The sequence below is a fragment of the Agelaius phoeniceus genome, chromosome 5, assembly GCF_051311805.1.
Source record: "Agelaius phoeniceus isolate bAgePho1 chromosome 5, bAgePho1.hap1, whole genome shotgun sequence".
Taxonomy (NCBI): domain Eukaryota; kingdom Metazoa; phylum Chordata; class Aves; order Passeriformes; family Icteridae; genus Agelaius; species Agelaius phoeniceus.
The window spans coordinates 12,501-30,000 of NC_135269.1; the positions used below are offsets into that span (position 1 = coordinate 12,501).

The following is a 17,500-nucleotide window of genomic DNA, read 5'->3' on the forward strand; positions in this document are numbered from 1 at the left end:
ATGTGTAATGTTTATTTTTACATTTATAATTTCCGATTTTTTATAAGTTTATATTCTATTTTACATCTGTTCCTATTTCTTCTATTTATTGACATCTTTTTATTCCTATCTTTCTATATTCATCTATATTTCTGTGTTAGGATTTTTACTTCTGTAACTCTTCCATTATTTAAAATAAAACCCCTGCCTCCACCCAAATTCAAGCAAAAAGAACCCCTTTCTTTCAACTCTATTTCAATCTTTTTTAAAATTGTATCTTTCAGGTTCATGTTCACATTGACATTTAAACTGTATATCAATGTCTACTCTTATTTGTATTCTACATTACATCCCTTCCTATTATTTCTATTTCCTTAGGTTTTATATTTATATCTTGATTATCTATCTCAATATTTAGAAACAGGTAAGAGTAATATCTATATTCATATTATTTCAAATAAAAACCCTGCCTCTAACCCAAGAAGAGCCCAAAAAACCCCAACCCTTTCTTTTAGACAATATTTGAATAGATTTTACCCCTAGGTTTTCCTATTGATAGTCACATTTCTATTTATAATGTGTATTGCTTACTGATCCATTTCTCTTTATTAATGTCAATTTATAAATCAATTGATATTCTATATTCCATCTATTCCGAGGACTTATTTCTATATTTTTATACGTATTTGATTCATTGATTATCTATTTCTGCCTTCAGATTTTCACTTCTGGAACACTTGTATTATTTCAAATAAAACCCCTGCCTCTACTCAAACAAAAGCCAAAAAATTCCCTTTCTTTCCAACTATATTTACATCTTCTTCTATTTCTATTCCATTTCTCATTTATATTGCCACATAAGGTCATTTCTATTCTATACTACAACTCTTCATATTACTGACATAGATTTAGATTTCAATTTCTATCCATAGTTTCGTCATTTCTCTTTCTAGACTTATGATAGATTTCTATCTTAAGATTCACATTTCTATAATACTTCTATTCTTTCAAATAAAACCCCTGCCTCTAACCAAACAAAAACCAAAGACACCCTTTATCTAAACCATATTTAAAACTCTAAAAATCATCTCATTTTTCATCATTCTCTTCACATTTACTTTTATAATTTTTATTTATTACATTTGTAGGTATTATACATACTAGAGAGAATACCTTTTAATAGAATAATAGATACATAGTATTTTATATCCTAGATATTCTTTTACTTCTATTTCTTTATATTAAATATTTAGAGAGATCGGTATACGCGTTTATATATTTGGAGATCTGGATTTTTATTTTTATATTATTTCTATCTAGAAAAAAAACCCCAGCCTATAACCTAATAAAAAAATCCCAAAGAATCCCCAATTCCTTTTAACTCTATCTAAATATTTTTATATTTACAACCGATCTTTAGATATCTTTGTATACATATATAATAGACTATCGTTTCTATAGATTAGCATCTGTTACAATAATATACTATATAGTATAGGTTTATGTGTTTATCTATTTGTTTTCTATATTTATGTTTACCACTATCATTTTATATTTGGTTTTATATTGATATTTATTTCTACTTTAATTAATCTATATATTAGACCGTATCAATTCATTAACCCAACGCATCAGAACCACACAAATACCGCACCTTCGGCAGCACCGGTACGCAGCCCACGCTCATCCCATCGCAGCGTATCCAAACCAAACCTATTCCCTCCTTCCCCCCCCTAGGACTAACAGAACAAAGACCCCACAACATTTAACCCTAAGAAAAACTCAAATCAACCGAACTGTCAAGACATTTGAAATCCCACTATAACTAGCCCAAAGCTCCGTACATTCTCATCATAAACTTCCTCCTCAACCAATGGCTCAAAACCCAAAAAACTCAGATACACATGGAAAATGACAGAACTGCTAGGTCAAAACAAACACCCGTGAAAAATTAAATCCAACCAACTCACTAAACTCAAAACCCTACAACTGACCCTAAACATTACTAAAAAAAGCCCCCAAAGCTCTACCTTGAGGCTAACTCACAAATAATAACCAATCATCTAGAAAGGTATCTTCCAAATTTTAAACAACTCATTAAAAGCATGAAAATAAAAAAATCGAAACTATTAAAATACTAAAAATATCACTACCCAAATTGAAAGACACATTGCCTCTAGAAACCCACCGTCAACAAATGCCCCTGTCCCCCAAAAGAAAACCAGAAACAAAACAGCAAAGCAGAAAGAAATCGGAACTTAGAATGCTAAAACCAGAACGTTCAAGAAGTTCCACCATATCCCTGATCGTACACCAACTACAAACAACGTGAAACGATACAAACAATTCTTAAAGACCGCCTTAAAACCACTACATAAAAACCCTTCAACAATTCAAAACTGCATTGAACAAAAGCCATCTCATAAATTAACACCCAAAACTCCAGCAGCCAGCTGGCCCTACCAAATCTCTCTGTTGATACACACAGTAAACAAAACCAAAATCCCAGGAATACCTGTCAGAAGTCTAGGAAAGAAACCTCTTGAAATTTATCCTACCTCAAATACAAACCAACCCGTCCAGAAAGTTAGCTTCACTCAAAAAAACTATTTACACAGAGGTAATAAGACCAAGAAATAAAACAACACACCATATAACGAACCACCAACGAATACAACAGCGAAGGAAAAAAAAAAACCACTTTTTTTTCTTTTTTTTTTATTTCAACTAGCTTCCTTTATTAGCTAGAACCAAAGATTTTGCCAGGGCTGTAACAACAACAACAACTTCTTTTTCTTCTTCTCCTTCTGAAATGTCCCTTCTCCTTCCCAAATTCCTTACAACTTCTGCGTTTGAATCCAAGCCAAAAGCAAAATTCGTGCACTTGTGAGTCCGGTGCTCCTGTCAGATTCTCTGTCTCCCTCCACATCTTCTTACACTTTCAGTCTGAACGCTGTCCTGCCCTGATGAGTTTGATAGAAGAATTGGCACATGTTAAGAGAGCATTTCCCTCCCTCCCTCCCTCCCTCCCCAGAGCTGGTTTCCTTAGCGCATTTCAATCGATCCCAAGCCCGCAATGATGCGCGCTCTGCCGGAAAGGGGAAACACGTGCTAGTGAACAGCAGCTCAGAAACAATTCTTTTCTAATGTTACCTGCTCTACTTGACTGCTCGCTAACACAAGTCTCATTTTACCATTGCAGGGAGAAGGCTGTAGGAAAATGTCTGATGAGCAGCCACAAAAGGCCTCACTCCCTGCTACACAGCCTGCAACAACCTCGGCAGAGCGGAGCAGCCAAATCACCGCGCTCTCCTTGCCGTGGGCAAGGGTAGAAGATGACTGGGGGAGGCACATAAAAAGAAGGGAAACGCTCCTATAAATGCACAGCCATTTGCTTTCAGAAGCCCAGAGGTCAGGATCTTCTCTAGGAAGCCAGACGTGACATGATATTTCTAAGATTTTCTTCTTCATCGAAGGAAATGTACGTACATACACACTCTTACAAACGTACCTACGGTTCTGGGGTTTTTTTTCTTCTGAAGCTCCAAGAATGATTTCCCACCTTGATTCATTCAGAAGAAACGGCCCCTGTGACTCAGGTCAGAAGGGCGGCCTGCGTTTTTGATCACGACAGCTTTTGGCTTTACCCTGTGAGCAGGAGCAGCAAGAGCTGAGGCTCAGCAGAGGCTGACCCCGGCCAGCCCCTTCCTCCCTTCCCCGTGTCACAATGACTTCCAGGCAGAAGGATGCAAAGCAGGTTTGTGTCTTTTCTCTTCAGTGCCAAGAGGTAAAAGATGTAGGCTTTGAAATAACTAATGACCCTCTCTTGGAACTCTCCCAAGGACAGTTTGAAAGCAAAGACAGAAGATTGCTGCTAAATCCATATGGGATAAGGATGAGAGCAGCAAGGATCCGAGGCCAGCAGCGTTGCCAGGCAGTGTCACGTCCCTGCTACCTTGTGACAAGGCACACAGCTGCAAAGCCCCAAAGCCTGCAAGCCCTGCAGCTGCCGCACGGATGGACCTGGTTCCCTTCCCAGGTGCCCAGAGGGACACCTGAGGGCAGGTGTCGTCCCCCGCCCCCCGAGGGCGCACCCAGAGCCCCGGGCAGGGACGGAGTCACTGACGGCTCTCTGGGGACGAGACCCTCCCTGCAGGTGACACCGGCTTGTCCTCTCCCTGTGGCACAGGGACCTCCAGGCTCTAGGACCAGCCTCATTTTGTCAGCATCCAGGTGCTGTGCTAGAGCCAGAGGGGTCAAGGCTTTCCAGAACCATAGGATCCGTAGCATCCTTGCGGTTGGAAAAGCCTTCTAAGGACATCGAGCCCAGCTGCTGCCCCCCCAAATCAGGTCCCTAAACACCACATCTTGACATCCTTGACATGTCTCCAGGCATGGGGACTTCCCTGGGCTCCTATGCCTGAGCACCCTTTCAGTGAAAAAATTTTCCCTCCAATCCAATCTAAGCCTTCCCTGCTGCAAGTTGAGGCCATTTCCTTTGGCCGTGTCACTTCTTACCTGGGAGACCTCGGTACTTCAACCTTACCTGCTCCTTCCCTAGGCGGTCTCTGGCTTGGCCGGAGGAGAGGAGGAACACTCCCACCACAGGAATGGCAGCTCAGGAGGTCCCACACCAAGGCCAGGGGGAGCAGCCGTCCTCGCCAGAGCTCGCACGTCCCTTCTTCTCAGAGATTGGCTCTGCTTTTCCTCCCGGGCAGATCTCTGCTGAGTGCTTCACACTTGCCTGTTTGGAGGAGGGGGGGAAAAGAGGTTAGCCAAGTTTTTTATCCAGACTTAGCTGCTGGCTTTGCCTCCTCCTGACTTCCTTCTGCTAAGAAAACAGCTGCCTTTGGACTTCTAGGGGCAACTTGCACGTCATGCCTGAAAAGGAACTACAGAAAAGCGCCTCATTTATAAAGCCTCAGCCAAGAAGACAGATGCAGCTGCAGCTTTGCCATGCCCACTGCCTGCAGAGCCGGCAGGCACCAGGCCAGCTCTGCTCCTCCTTCAAGTTGTTCCCAAAGCTGCTGGAAGAACTGAAGGCTACTTTGGCCTTCCATTGCTCGGCTTGTCCCGAGAAAGAGCTTTGAGTGTTGTTACCCCTCCAGAAAGGAAGGGCCTTTCTGTCTCACACGCTCGGTGACACAAGGCTACGCAGCCTCTGCTCCAGGTGGGAAGGGCTTCCTTCCTCCTCTGGCACCCGGCTGGCACAGGGCACAGGTTGCTCAGAGGTCCCGGGGCTGCCCCACCGCTGCAAGTGTTCAAGGCCCGTCGGTGCTCTGCGATGAGGCTCTGAGCAAGCTGCTCGATGGAAGCACGTCCCTGCCCACGGCGGCAGCAGCCTTGGAATGAGGTGATCTCTAGAGCCCCTTGCAACCTGAATTCTTCCATGATTCTGGGAACTGAAAAAAGCGGGGAAAGAAATCTGTAAAGGTCACTAAATGCATCAAAGCACATCCCCAAGGATCCAATCCTCAGCAGCCCATGCAAGGCAAGGTCAGAGCTCTCTGCCCACCGAGGACACGGCAAGCAGCACGGACCTTTCTCCCACTCTCCAGCACGGAGAAGTGGGAAGGCAGAGGGAGTCCGTCTGTTTACAGACACCGGAGGGCGGCGGGACGGGGCGGGGCGGGGCGGACGGTCTTACCTTGCAAAGCTGGCGGCAGAAAGGGCGGGCAGCGCCGCCGCCCCGCCGGGATTTTCCGGCCCGCCGTCGCTTCCTGGAGAGGCGCGTGTGCGGGCTCGGGGGGGGGTGCAGCTCCGTTCCGACGGCGTTCGCCCGCCCCCGCTCGCTGCCCCCGGCCCGCGGAGCGCTACGACCGCGCCTCCGCCGCCCGCCGAAAGCGGCCCCGCCGGGCCGCCCCCCCCCCCGGCCATTCTTCTCAGCCATCGTGTCCCTTTTGCACTCCTGAACGTCTTTCACCCCTCCCGGCCATTTACCGAGCCCGCCCCGCCCGCCCCTCGCTCCCCGCCCCGCCCGCCCCTCGCTCCCGCCCCTCGCCCTTGCCTCGCTCGGCAGCCGCGCCCTTGCCCCGCCCCCGGCAGCCAGCGGCGAGGGGCAGGGCGCTGGCTCGGGGGGCTGCAGTACCGCGCTCTGGCCACAGGGCGGCAGACTCCCGGGTCCGCGATATCCCCGCCCTTTTGGCCGCCATTTTGAGAAGGTCAAAAAAAAAAAATATCCCGCGACATTGGCGACGCGCCACTCCCAACATGGCGGCCGAGAGAGGACCCCCTCGGGCGAGAGAGGCGGTTACTCACATGCCGGTCAGAAACACGCCAAAATACGCCCGCCCGCGGCGCCACTGACCACACAGCCCGTGTCGGGTACACCTAAAACGCAAGAGAAAATCCCGCCGGGGCTGCGCCGGCGTCGGTGTTCCGTGCAGGCAGTCCGGATAGACACACCGGGGTCCTCCGCTTTCCCGCCCTTTTGGCCGCCATTTTCAGAAGGTCAAACAAACTCCCGCGACATTGGTGACACGCCACTCCCAACATGGCGGCCCAGAGAGGCCCCCTCGGCCGAGAGAGGCGGTTACTCACATGCCGGTCCGAAACACGCCAAAATACGCCCGCCCACGGCGCCGCTGACCCCACAGCCCATGTTGGGTACACCTAAAACGCCACAAAAATTCCGCCGGGGCTGCGCCGGCGTCCGTGTTCCGTGCAGGCAGTCCGGATAGACACACCAGGGTCCTCCGCTTTCCCGCCCTTTTCGCCGCCATTTTCAGAAGGTCAAACAAACTCCGCCACGCGCCACGCCCAAGAGGGCTGCCTGGCGGCGGCGCCGGGCTGCAGTACCGCGCTCTGCCCACAAGGCGGCAGCACTGCCGCCCACCCCAGCCGGGGGCGCCGCGCGCCTTGCGCCTGCGGGCGGCCAAGGCGGCAAAAAAGAACAGGGGCCATCCCCCCCAAAAACTCCTCTAAAAATAAATGCCAGAAACCTGCCTCTTACCAAACAAGAACCAAATAAGCCCCCTTTCTTTCATGCCTTCTTGAAATAATTTGATAGTTCTAGTTTTCCTAGTTCTATTCACACGCATATTTAGACCGGACAGTGATGTGTTACGTCCTTTATACCATCTATTATGCCTATTCCTATTATCTGTATTTATTCATACTTTGTGGTTTTAGCAATATCATTATATATTGACTGTATATTTCTCGACTTCCATTTAGATTTCTATCATACTTTTATTCTTCCAAAAAAAATCCCATCTCTAACCAAACAAATACCAAAAAACCCTTCTTTTCAACTCTATTGAAATAGTTTTATATTTAGAGCTTGCATAATTAGATTCACTTTTATAGTCACCGTTTATACTGATGCATTCCATTCATCATTACATATCACATATCTATTATTCACATCATAGAGATAAATCATTATTTTTATCATGTACCAAATCTACTGCTACAACTTCTTTTTTCTAATATTTTCAATTTTTATATCCATCTTGATGTATTCATGAGATCTTTTTACAAGTAGATTTCTACCTTTCTATCATTTGTATTTGTAGTTTTTATAATAAAACCCCTGCTTTTGCCAAGTAAAAAACAAAACCATCCTTTCTTTTAAACTACTTTTAATAATGTTGTTGTATTTACAGTTACCATATCTATAATGTTTTAGATATTATATCATAGTGATGTACTAGATTTATAGCCGTTTCCTATAATATACCATCATAAGATCTATACGGTATCACTTGTATTACGTGTTGTATGGATTTATGTCACTTTACATTTACAATCCTTTAATAATTTGATCTATATATCTGCATAGATTCGCAACACATTTCTAGATTTAAAATTTCCTTTGAGCTGTGTTTATATTTAGCATCTCTATTGATATATCTATCAACATACACAATGCTCTTTGAAAAATACAATATCTTATTGGAATATATCATGACTTAAGTTACCTGTTAAATTTTAAATAGAGATCGAATAGATCAAAATGAAAGTTTATTCCCATTTCTACACATCTACTCGTTTTGTTTAAAGATAGCTATCCTTAGAATTTTACATTTAAAATCCAATTCCTAAATGCAATGACAAAACAAACAGCATCGAATTCCCACCAATGTCTTCCAAAACCATCAAGATACCTCCACCAGCCAAACGACTGCCAGCGAAAAAAACACACAACACTCTTTTCACTAACAGTTCTCATCACATCAGAAAAATGGAACCAAACGAAAAGAAAACCCTTGAGAAACACACGCAGCAAATCACAAAAACCTCTAAAAAAACCCAAACCAACTCGCTCAACTCCAATCAGTGCCACTGACCCTGAACGTTATTTTAAAAACTAACCAAAATTCTACATCTACACTAACTCAAAGAATAAGCAATACTCTGTCAAAAGAACTTTAGAAAGCGAACTAATGAACGAAATAGAAAAAAACCAAAAAATCTCAACCACTAAAAAATAAGAAAATAACTACCCAAAAAAAAAAAAAAACCCTACTTAAAAAGACCCACCATATAAATACCCACGTTCCCAAAAATAAAACTGATCAATAACCACCAAATACGTCCAAGGACAACAAGAAACCAAAAGAAAAAAAAAAGAAAAAAACAAAAAAAAACCAAAAGAAAATACATTTGTAAAACAAAAGTCCCCCAAACAAAGCAACTTTAATTTACCTCAAAAAAATTATTCCCAACTGAAGAATAAACGCATAGAGCCTCATTCGATCAAAATAAAAATACCACCCAGAAATAAACACAAAGCCGAAAGAGAAACGTAACCATTGACAAGATCTCCCAAAGGATCCGTCACAATAAAACGTACACTACAATCAAACAAACCAAAGAAATAAAAGCCCTGGAAGACGAGAAACACAAACGCAATTAGAGAGATTTTAAAAACCCCGCCGCTATTAACGACACGACGCCACCTCGAACCCACCGAAACAAACGCTACACGGCCCACGCTAATAAAAGCCACGGCGACAGAATTAAAATCCGAGCCGCTGCTTCACGCAACGACCCGTAGAAACCATTGCACGCCTTTAAAAACAGAATAGCCCGGCAAAAAAAATATCCGACTACGGAACTCGATTCAAACCAAACCTTTATCGTCACCACCCGAAGAACCGAGAACCGTACCGGTCAGGAAGAACGCCATAGCCCTTAGCGCACACCCACTGCGACCAGAACAAACCCGTGCGATCGATCCCTACAAAGCACCTCCGAACCGCGACACCCCAGAACTTGCGGCAGCCCAACCCCGCGCTGCCGGCCCCGGACGGAGCGCGGCTCCCGGCGGCAAAGCGGCTCCTCGGCGGCTGCTCCGGCGCGCAGGGGCGGCGCCGCCCCGGAGACCCCCCCCCGCCCCCGCCCGCTCCCCCTGCCCGGGGGGCCCCGGCGGCGCCCGAGCCCCCGCGCCCGGAGCGGACAGAGCGGCCGGCACCGGCCGGGCCGGCGCAGCAGCGCCCGCGCCGCCTCTGCCGCCCTTGGCCGGCCCGGCGCCAGCTGCCCTCGGCTCCGCACGGCGGCTCGCACCGGCAAAGCGGCTCCGCCGCTGCCGCGCCAAATTCCCCGTGCGCCTCGGCACCCGCCCGGCCCGGGCCGGCAGCGCTCCCGAGCGGCAACGCTCCGGCCCGGGCCGCGGCCACAAGAAGCGCCCTCAAATGCAGCGGCACAGCCCGACTGCAGCCCTGCAAACGCCGCCAGAGCTGCGGCTTCCGCAACTCAACCCGAAACTGACGCCGCGGGCGGCGCTCACCTCGCTTCAACAAGGGCAAAGAATGGCTTCTCCCCTTCAAGTTCATCCCCTGGGAGAGCAGAAAAGAAGGGGCTTTCCTCCAATGAAATCCTTCAAGCCATGTGCAAGGGGGGATTTTGACCTCCATTCAAACCCTTGCTAAGGAGGGACACCAGCGCTGTCCCCTCCATTTAAACCTTAGGATGATGAAATGGGCTGGCTACCTTCAAATCAAAGCCATCCGATGACAACAATACTTTGCCCATTCCCGTTCAAATGGAACGCAGGGATTCCCTGTCACCCCTGGGATACCCCTAACAGCCGGGAAAAGGCAGCTTTTCCTTCAATCGACATCCTTGGACCGCAAGCGAAAGCGGATCCCCCCTAGTTCAAACACAGACAATATTAGGAGAGTAGCTGCTTGCCTCTCCTTCATTTCTTTTGTCTTCACAAGCTCCCTTTTTGTTCCTGGGGAAGCGGGGAGGGGGGACTGCCAAGATCCAATTGAAAAGGGAAAGGACCAAAGTCCCCGCTCCAAATCCACACGCCCTCAGCCGTTCGGCTGCTGCTTCCCGGCGCAAAGATTCGTCCCTCGGCACCTCCTTGAAGCGATGCTCCGCGGATCCAAGCGCGTATCCAGGTGTTCGCCCAGACGCTGCGAGAAGCTCTCGCAGTCCTTCCATGAGACAGCCCCGGGAGCCCCCCCGTGAACCCCTCTACTCAGCAGCTCCATGCAAAGGGAGCTGAGGCGAAGCCTCCCCCTAAAACAGCCTCGCACCCCCCCCCCCCCCCGGCAGGAGCCGGCCCCTCATCATCCTCACAGCTCACACCTGGGGCTGCTCCGAGCCCCCCATCATCCTCACAGCTCACACCTGGCGCTGATGCCACTCTCCAACAGCGCCTCTCCCCGTCCAGCACACAGCCCGCTTCTCACAGACACAGAGCCAACAGAAATCTGCTCCGGGTGCTGGCTGTTCTTAGTCCGTCTGCTTCCACAATTCAGACACGGACGTGCGCTGATGGCACTGAGGGAAAGCTTTCCAGTGCACAAAACTGTCATTCTGGTAGCACGCTTTGAGACGCCTTCAGAAAAAGCAGAATCAGCGCCGCCTCCTAAGAGCCCTGCTGAGGAACCCCGCCCTCCTTGGGACACCCAATGCAGCAGAGCTCGAAAAACGAGGGCAAAAGTCAAGCTTGGAGTGGAAAAAGACAATAGAAATACAGCAGCCTTTCAAGAAAGCCTTCACACAGTAATAGTGGGAGCCGGTTCCCATTTCTTCTTTCCTTGCTCTCTGGAATGACATCAATACGAAGTAAAAAACCACACGAAACACAAGCAGAGCTGGGATTTTACACGTCTTCCTTTTGGCTCTCGGGATGACAAGCGCCTCTTCCGGGACTGCGACACGCTTTGGGCGCTGGCAGAGAACGGAGGCAAAAGGTGCCAGAGAGCCCTTTCTATCGCCTTCAGCCCCTGCAGCTGTTCTGAGGGTTCCAGGGCACAGCTCGCTCCGTTCCTAGATCAAAACCTCACGGCAATATCTTCAGAACTACTACCCATCTCCAGTCGGAACCTTCTACATTCTGTAAACAAATGTGTGCATAGAGAGGGTTTCTCCCCAGCTGAGTTTAGAGACCAATTCCTATTCTTTAGCAATACCTAGAAAACCGAATGCCTTGCCAGGTTTTAGCATCCTACACCCACTCACCCCTCCCTGTGCATTTGGTGGCAGCTTTGGGTCCCTCCGGGGACGGCACCCAGCGTGACCCCCGCCCCTCGCCCGCCCCCCACCTGCTCCTGCACCGCCGTGGGGCTCCCTCTCCCGGCACCTTGGGGTGCCCCCAACGGCATCAGAGCCCCGAGTCTTCACCCCGCCTTTCCCTGACCCCAAAGAAGGCTCCGAACGAATCCGACTGCCCCGGACAGCAGCGCAGCGCTTCCCCCAAGCCCTTCCCACACGTGCATGGCCCAGCAAGGGATTCTGCTGCAACAAGAAAGGGGGGGCAGCCCCCAGAAGGCTTGAGGTTCCTGCCCAGCCTCGCTGTCACGGGCCAGGGGCAGCGAGAGAGGGAGCGGCACAGACGGCGGGGACGGCCCGGCACGGAGCGGGGGCCGCTCTCAGCGCGATGCCGGCAAAGCCGCAGCTCCGGCGCTGTCGGCCGCGCCGCTTGAGCGGCACGGGGGGATCCGCCGAGAGCCTTCCGGCCCCGCGCGGGGACTCCCGCAAGGGCCCAGGGGCGCCGGGCTCCGGCCCTCGGGGCTTTATTCTCCGGCAGCCCGAGCCCCGCGGCTGCGGGGCAAAGAAGGAAAGGGGGCACGGGAAGAGAGGAGCGAGAGCAGGGCACGACAAAGGGCGGCGAGGGAGCTCGGGCTGTGCAGGAAAGCGGCACGGAAGGGAAAGCCCGGGACGAGGGTACACGGAGGCTGGGCCCAGGAAGGAGACAGGGGGAACAGAAGGGAGTAGCGGGCTAGGGACAGGACAGGAAGGAGCCGCTTTGCGGGGGGAGAGGGAATGGGGGAAAGGGAGCGAGAGAAGGCGAAGACGGGGAGAAGGAAGGAGGGCTAGAGAGAGGGACAGGCGGGGAAGCCTCCAGAGCCCCGGCTGCACCCCGAGCCCGGCCCGGCGCCTCGCCCTACCCGGGATGCTGCGGCGCTCGGCGGAGCTCGGCTCGCTCCGGAGACGCTCGGCTCGAGTCGGCTCTTGGCGCCTCAACTCGGCTCTTGGCGCCTGCATTCGCCTCTTCGGCTCCGCTCGCCTCGCCTCGGCTCCCCGACGGCGGGCGGGCAAGCGCCGCCGCCTCCCGTTCAGCTCCGCCCGGCTCGGGGCTCTCCCGCTGCCGCGTCCCGCGGGCGGCCCGGCCACGGCGCGGACACGACCGGGAGCGCGGGCTCGGGCAGGAGCTCATTAGGCTGGGAGCGCACTGGCGCTAAGCAGCGCGCACGAGAGCAGCAGGCTCGCTTCGCCTGAGCTCGGCTCGCTTCGCTTCAGGCAGCCTCGGAGCCTCGCCTCGGTTCGCTCGAGGCCGTCAGGGGTCGGCCGCTCTCGCCTTGCTTCGGCCGAGCTCGTGCGATTCCCCCGAAGGCGGCGGCGTTCGGTTGTGTTTTTAGAAATAGCCTCCTCTATCGATTGGATCTCTCTACAGTTAGATTTATATGTTCTAGAATACGTCTATTAATCCAAACAAAAACCCCATCTCTAACCAAATAAATACACGAAAACACCTTCTTTTAAACGGTATCGAAATATTTTTATACTTTGTGTAATTATACTCACATTTCTATTTATCGTTTCTTTTGATGCAATCTATTAATAATTATCTATAATATCTATAAAATTCTAGACATGTATTTAAAGTATTATCTATATTATGTATCGTATCTACTGCTGCAACTGATTTTTTCTTCTAGTTTTAAACTTTATCTGTATGTATTTATGATATCTTTCTAGACTTAGATTTCTACCTTCATATTCTTTGTATTTATCATTTTTATCATCAAAACCCTGCCTATTGACAAGTTAAAAAAACCGCTTTCTTTAACGATCTAAAAAATATTTTTATATTTATAATTTTCATATTTCTATTTATAATTTGCTCTCTAGTACGTGATAACATACCTGCTCCTGCACCGCAGTGGGGCTCCCTCTCCTGGGCACCTCGGGGTGCCCCCAACGGCATCAGAGCCCGAGTCTTCACCCCCCCCCCCCCCCCCCCCCCCCCCCCTTTTCCTCTAGTTAGAAACTACACTGGAACTTTTTTCTGGAAACAAAGACATGACCTAAATCCTCTCCCCATGTCCTAGACAGACAGATGTTCAGTTCTTAGTTGACTGGGCAGCAGTTTCTTCAATAGAATGATAAACAATATGGAAAGGTTTTAGCTACAAGCAAATAGGCAAATCGGAACAAGGTCCTGGTGGCCAGCCACTGCAGTTCTTTTGAAGCAATTTTTAAACAATCAAATACTGATACCACAAAAAATAAAGCAAAAAGCTGACTACTGGCTAAGAAAGAAGGAAAAATTAACTTTTGACGACAACAACAACATTCCAAGGACACAGGCTTTTTTCCAATCTCAGACCTTATTACTACTACCTCTCTTGGGAATTCTCATCGTGGATCCCAAAAGGAATAATCCCTCAGCGTGTCCTAAAGCACCAAGGAGCTACCTACAAGTGAAGGTGGCTACTTTCAGTGCAGACACAGCTGATGACACAGCAGTAGCACAGTTCCGTGCTGCACAGGGATAGTACTGTCTCCTCTTCTCCAGCAGCTGACTCTCTCCTGCCATGGCTTCTGTAAATGCATCAGAGCACGACCTTAAACACAAACAGGCAAGAAAACACCATCAGAAGTCTTTCATTAAGCAGTACAAGAAGGGTTCCAAGCAGAGACCAACAGAATTTCAAGGAAGCAGTATGCAATTAAACCCCCTCAGACTCGTTCAAGTAGCCGGCAAAATGGAACCATTCAGAAACGACAAAGAAAACCCCCCCCAAGTATTTATACAGGAGTCCTTAATGTCAGAAAGGGGATGACAGGTTATGTTCAGATAAGATGAATGTTTATTTGGATCTATAAATAAACTTCTCTCGTGGTCCTTTGCCAAAAAATAGAACCTACAAGTGAACACCTACACCTGCCTCAAGAGACCTAACGAGCCCCTGGCAGCCACCGGCATCAAAGCGCAGTGGATGTTTCTAATCCAGGCTAAGGAGAACAATATCACCTTTTGTTCTCTCCAGTTTGTTTCCTCTGCAGTCCTAGTTGCTTCTTATGATTTTACAGTCTCTGTATCTTCTCGGGCAGCGCTGAGTCTGACGACCGGGATACGAGAGTCCTTCCCTGCCCTACGGAGAGAACCAGGAAAAAAAGTTCAAAAAAGAACAGGGCAGTTTGAAGTTAATACCTCCGACGAGAAGCAGCACCCGACAAACAGAGCAACGGTGAACAAAGCGTGACACCTCCCTGGGGACAGAAGACTTACAAACTCTCCGGGATTTACAATTCCAGTAACCAAGCCCTTCAGCACAGCAGCCAAGTGTCCCATTAGGTGGTGCTGCACCAAAGCACGATCCGAGAGGTTCCAAAGAGTGAAATGCACGTTACTGTCCAAAGACGTAAAATCTTGCAAAATAACAAAACTACAATAGATCTAAACTACAGGGCAAGAGTACAAGTGTTAGCTTGAGGAGCTGGAACCATCCAGGTGAGCAACTGCTAACCGGATCCTCAACAGACTTTGAGGAACCCTTCAGGATACAGAAGGGTTTTCCCCAGAAATTGCACAGGCCGAGTTTTGATAGAAGTGCACTTGCCAGATGCTCAGAAACGTCACCCATCCTCCTCCGGGTGTCCTGAGAGAGCTGCGAATGGCTCTCACCTGGTTTGAGCTGGTTCTGTAAGGGCTCAGGCTGAATTTCACCAGATGCAACCAAACTGGGCAACACCCAGTGGGACAGAAGGAACCCAAAGCTTGTTTTAACCCAAAGCTTGGGTAAGCAGAGCTCCAGCAAATACTGAGGAAACGGACAGAACGGGGTAACAAATAATAAACATACCTTTTTTTTTTTTTTTTTTTTTTTTTTCTTTTCAGATGAGCAAAACAATTAAGGAGAAGGTGAAAACCTCACCATGACTGAACATTTCATCACCTGTAAGCTGACCATCCTTAGCATAGAGGACTCCAAATTTAAAATTCACCGATCCCAGGAAATAAAACCAAATATTATTTGGTAAACAGTCAAACAGAAGACATAAAAATTTGTTTCCTCTAATCTTTGCATACATCCTACACGTTAGAACATACATTTTATACCCATCTCCTACTACACAATAATTTACCTTTAAACTTTGATAGTATAGCATAAAATCATTAACTTAGACGGGTGATCAATTATTATTAAATTGGTGCTTCAAGTTATTTTTGCTGTCAGGTTCAAAAAAACATGACTTCTTTTTACTGTAACGAGCAATTGATTTAGAAGTCATCAAAAGCCCATCCAAATACAAAGCCGTATTCACCGGACGGGTCTGTGAGCAAGAAGTAGTTAGGCTTGTACTCACCTCTTGCCCTTCAAGAACCAATAAATCCTGTCAACAAAAACAGCATCTTTAGCCCCTCCTATTAAAGATTCTACAAGGATGATGCTTTTATTGGTGTTTAGAAGTTTGGATTTGAAATGGCCAGTTCAATGGATAAAGAGACAGTTTAAGTAGTATTAGATTATTATTATTATTCTTATTAGCTACTGAAGAAACAAACCAGTAGGATCTATACTTAATTACTTCTATTTCCAGGAAATCATAAAGAAAAAGAACCAAACCAAAAAAGTCACTTCCTACCTTTTGTATCTCAGGATGAAAAATGTCGCTTGGGCTCTTCTCCAGTTTCTCCAGACTCCTGGCACTGAAATGCAAATGAACGAGTGCTTTATAGGAGGGCAAGTGCACATTCCAACCCCGAACCCCCAACCGATGGCAGTTACAGCGCTTACAAAATGAATCCTTCCCAGAGCCTCTGGGAAATGGAACGGGTTTGTGCAACTGCCATTTCTCCCCCAAAATACTAACTCCCAACACTTCCTAAACTGAGTTTGCATTTTAAAACAGAAATTAGGGAGACTCAGGGTGGAGATCAGGTTGAAATTGATTTCCTTCTAAAGCACAGGGGCTCTGTTCCATCACCCTTCACTTTGGCTCCACACGGAATCACAGGAGCATTTTAGGAGGGCTCAAGAACCAATTCTATTTCTCTCTTTTTTCTAGTGCTCTCTCTTCCTAAATAATTCAAGGCAAGTCAAATGAAAAAGGACAAGTTCAGCAGCAAATTCACACTTTTTCCCTTCGTCTGCTCAAGAACAGGCTTTAAAACCACTTCTTGCTGCCTTCAACGGTCAAGACTTGCAAAACGGTTTCGCAAGTTTGATAGGTTTATCATAAAAACCACAGAACGCAAGCTCTGAATGACAGGAAAAGGTACACAGGCAAATATCTCAGCTGATGGTGGCTTATTTGTAAACACAGACCTTAACGGAGATTGCACGGAGAATGTTCAGTGGGACTCGAAGGGAAAATATTTTCTGAGTACCCTGTAAACAAGAAAAGCTAGGATATATTACAGGACATACCCACGTGTTCTGCATATTCAAATAGGATTATCAATAAAAACATTTAAGAAGGAAGAAAACCAAGGTAATTTTTACTCAGCTATATTTACTGCCGATTTAGAGGAAAAAAAAAAAAAAAAAAAAGTGAACCAGAAACGCCTACAGTAGAACTTTAAACAATTGCTTGGATAAAAGCAGCTCATGGAACATGAAGTAGAAAAAAAGCGAAACCAGTATCAGACCTGCCTAAGTATCAGACCTGCCTATTTTCTTACCATTGCACAAGAAAATCCGACAAGCGGTAGAAAGTCACTGCCTAAAACCGATCCTAGGATGTAACCGAGAACAATGGAGGCATTTGCTAATCTAAACGGAAACCTTTTCCGGACCCTAGTGTCAAATCACACGTTTTGTCTCTCAGCAGCTCGAGGCTGGAGAGCATTTCCCCTGGGGGTCGGGAGGGCAGGGGCACAAGGGGCTGAGTTTGCCGATCGCACCTGTGCCATCAGAAGGATCCAGCCCGGCGCTCCTTGCGCTCGCCATTCTCCGGGCCATCGCTGTGTTTTACTGCTCAGCGATGCCGCTCCATCTGTTTGCGTGGAAGAAAGAGCCACGAGCACTGAGGCACTCAGCAGCCGTGTCATGCCAGCGATGTCGAGCGCTCTCTGCTCGCAAGGCTGAGCACGCCGCGGAGCCGCCTC

General features: G+C 48.0%; 1 long non-coding RNA gene across 1 annotated transcript; it reads right to left on the bottom strand.

Annotated features, from left to right (window-relative positions):
- Positions 1-13,416: 13,416 nt before the first annotated feature.
- On the bottom strand, positions 13,417-17,492 carry LOC143694029 (uncharacterized). The gene is made up of 4 exons (XR_013182204.1): positions 17,297-17,492; positions 16,036-16,099; positions 14,420-14,540; positions 13,417-14,009 (listed from the first exon to the last, which is right to left on the bottom strand). It is a non-coding gene; the product is annotated as an uncharacterized LOC143694029 (long non-coding RNA).
- Positions 17,493-17,500: the final 8 nt, after the last annotated feature.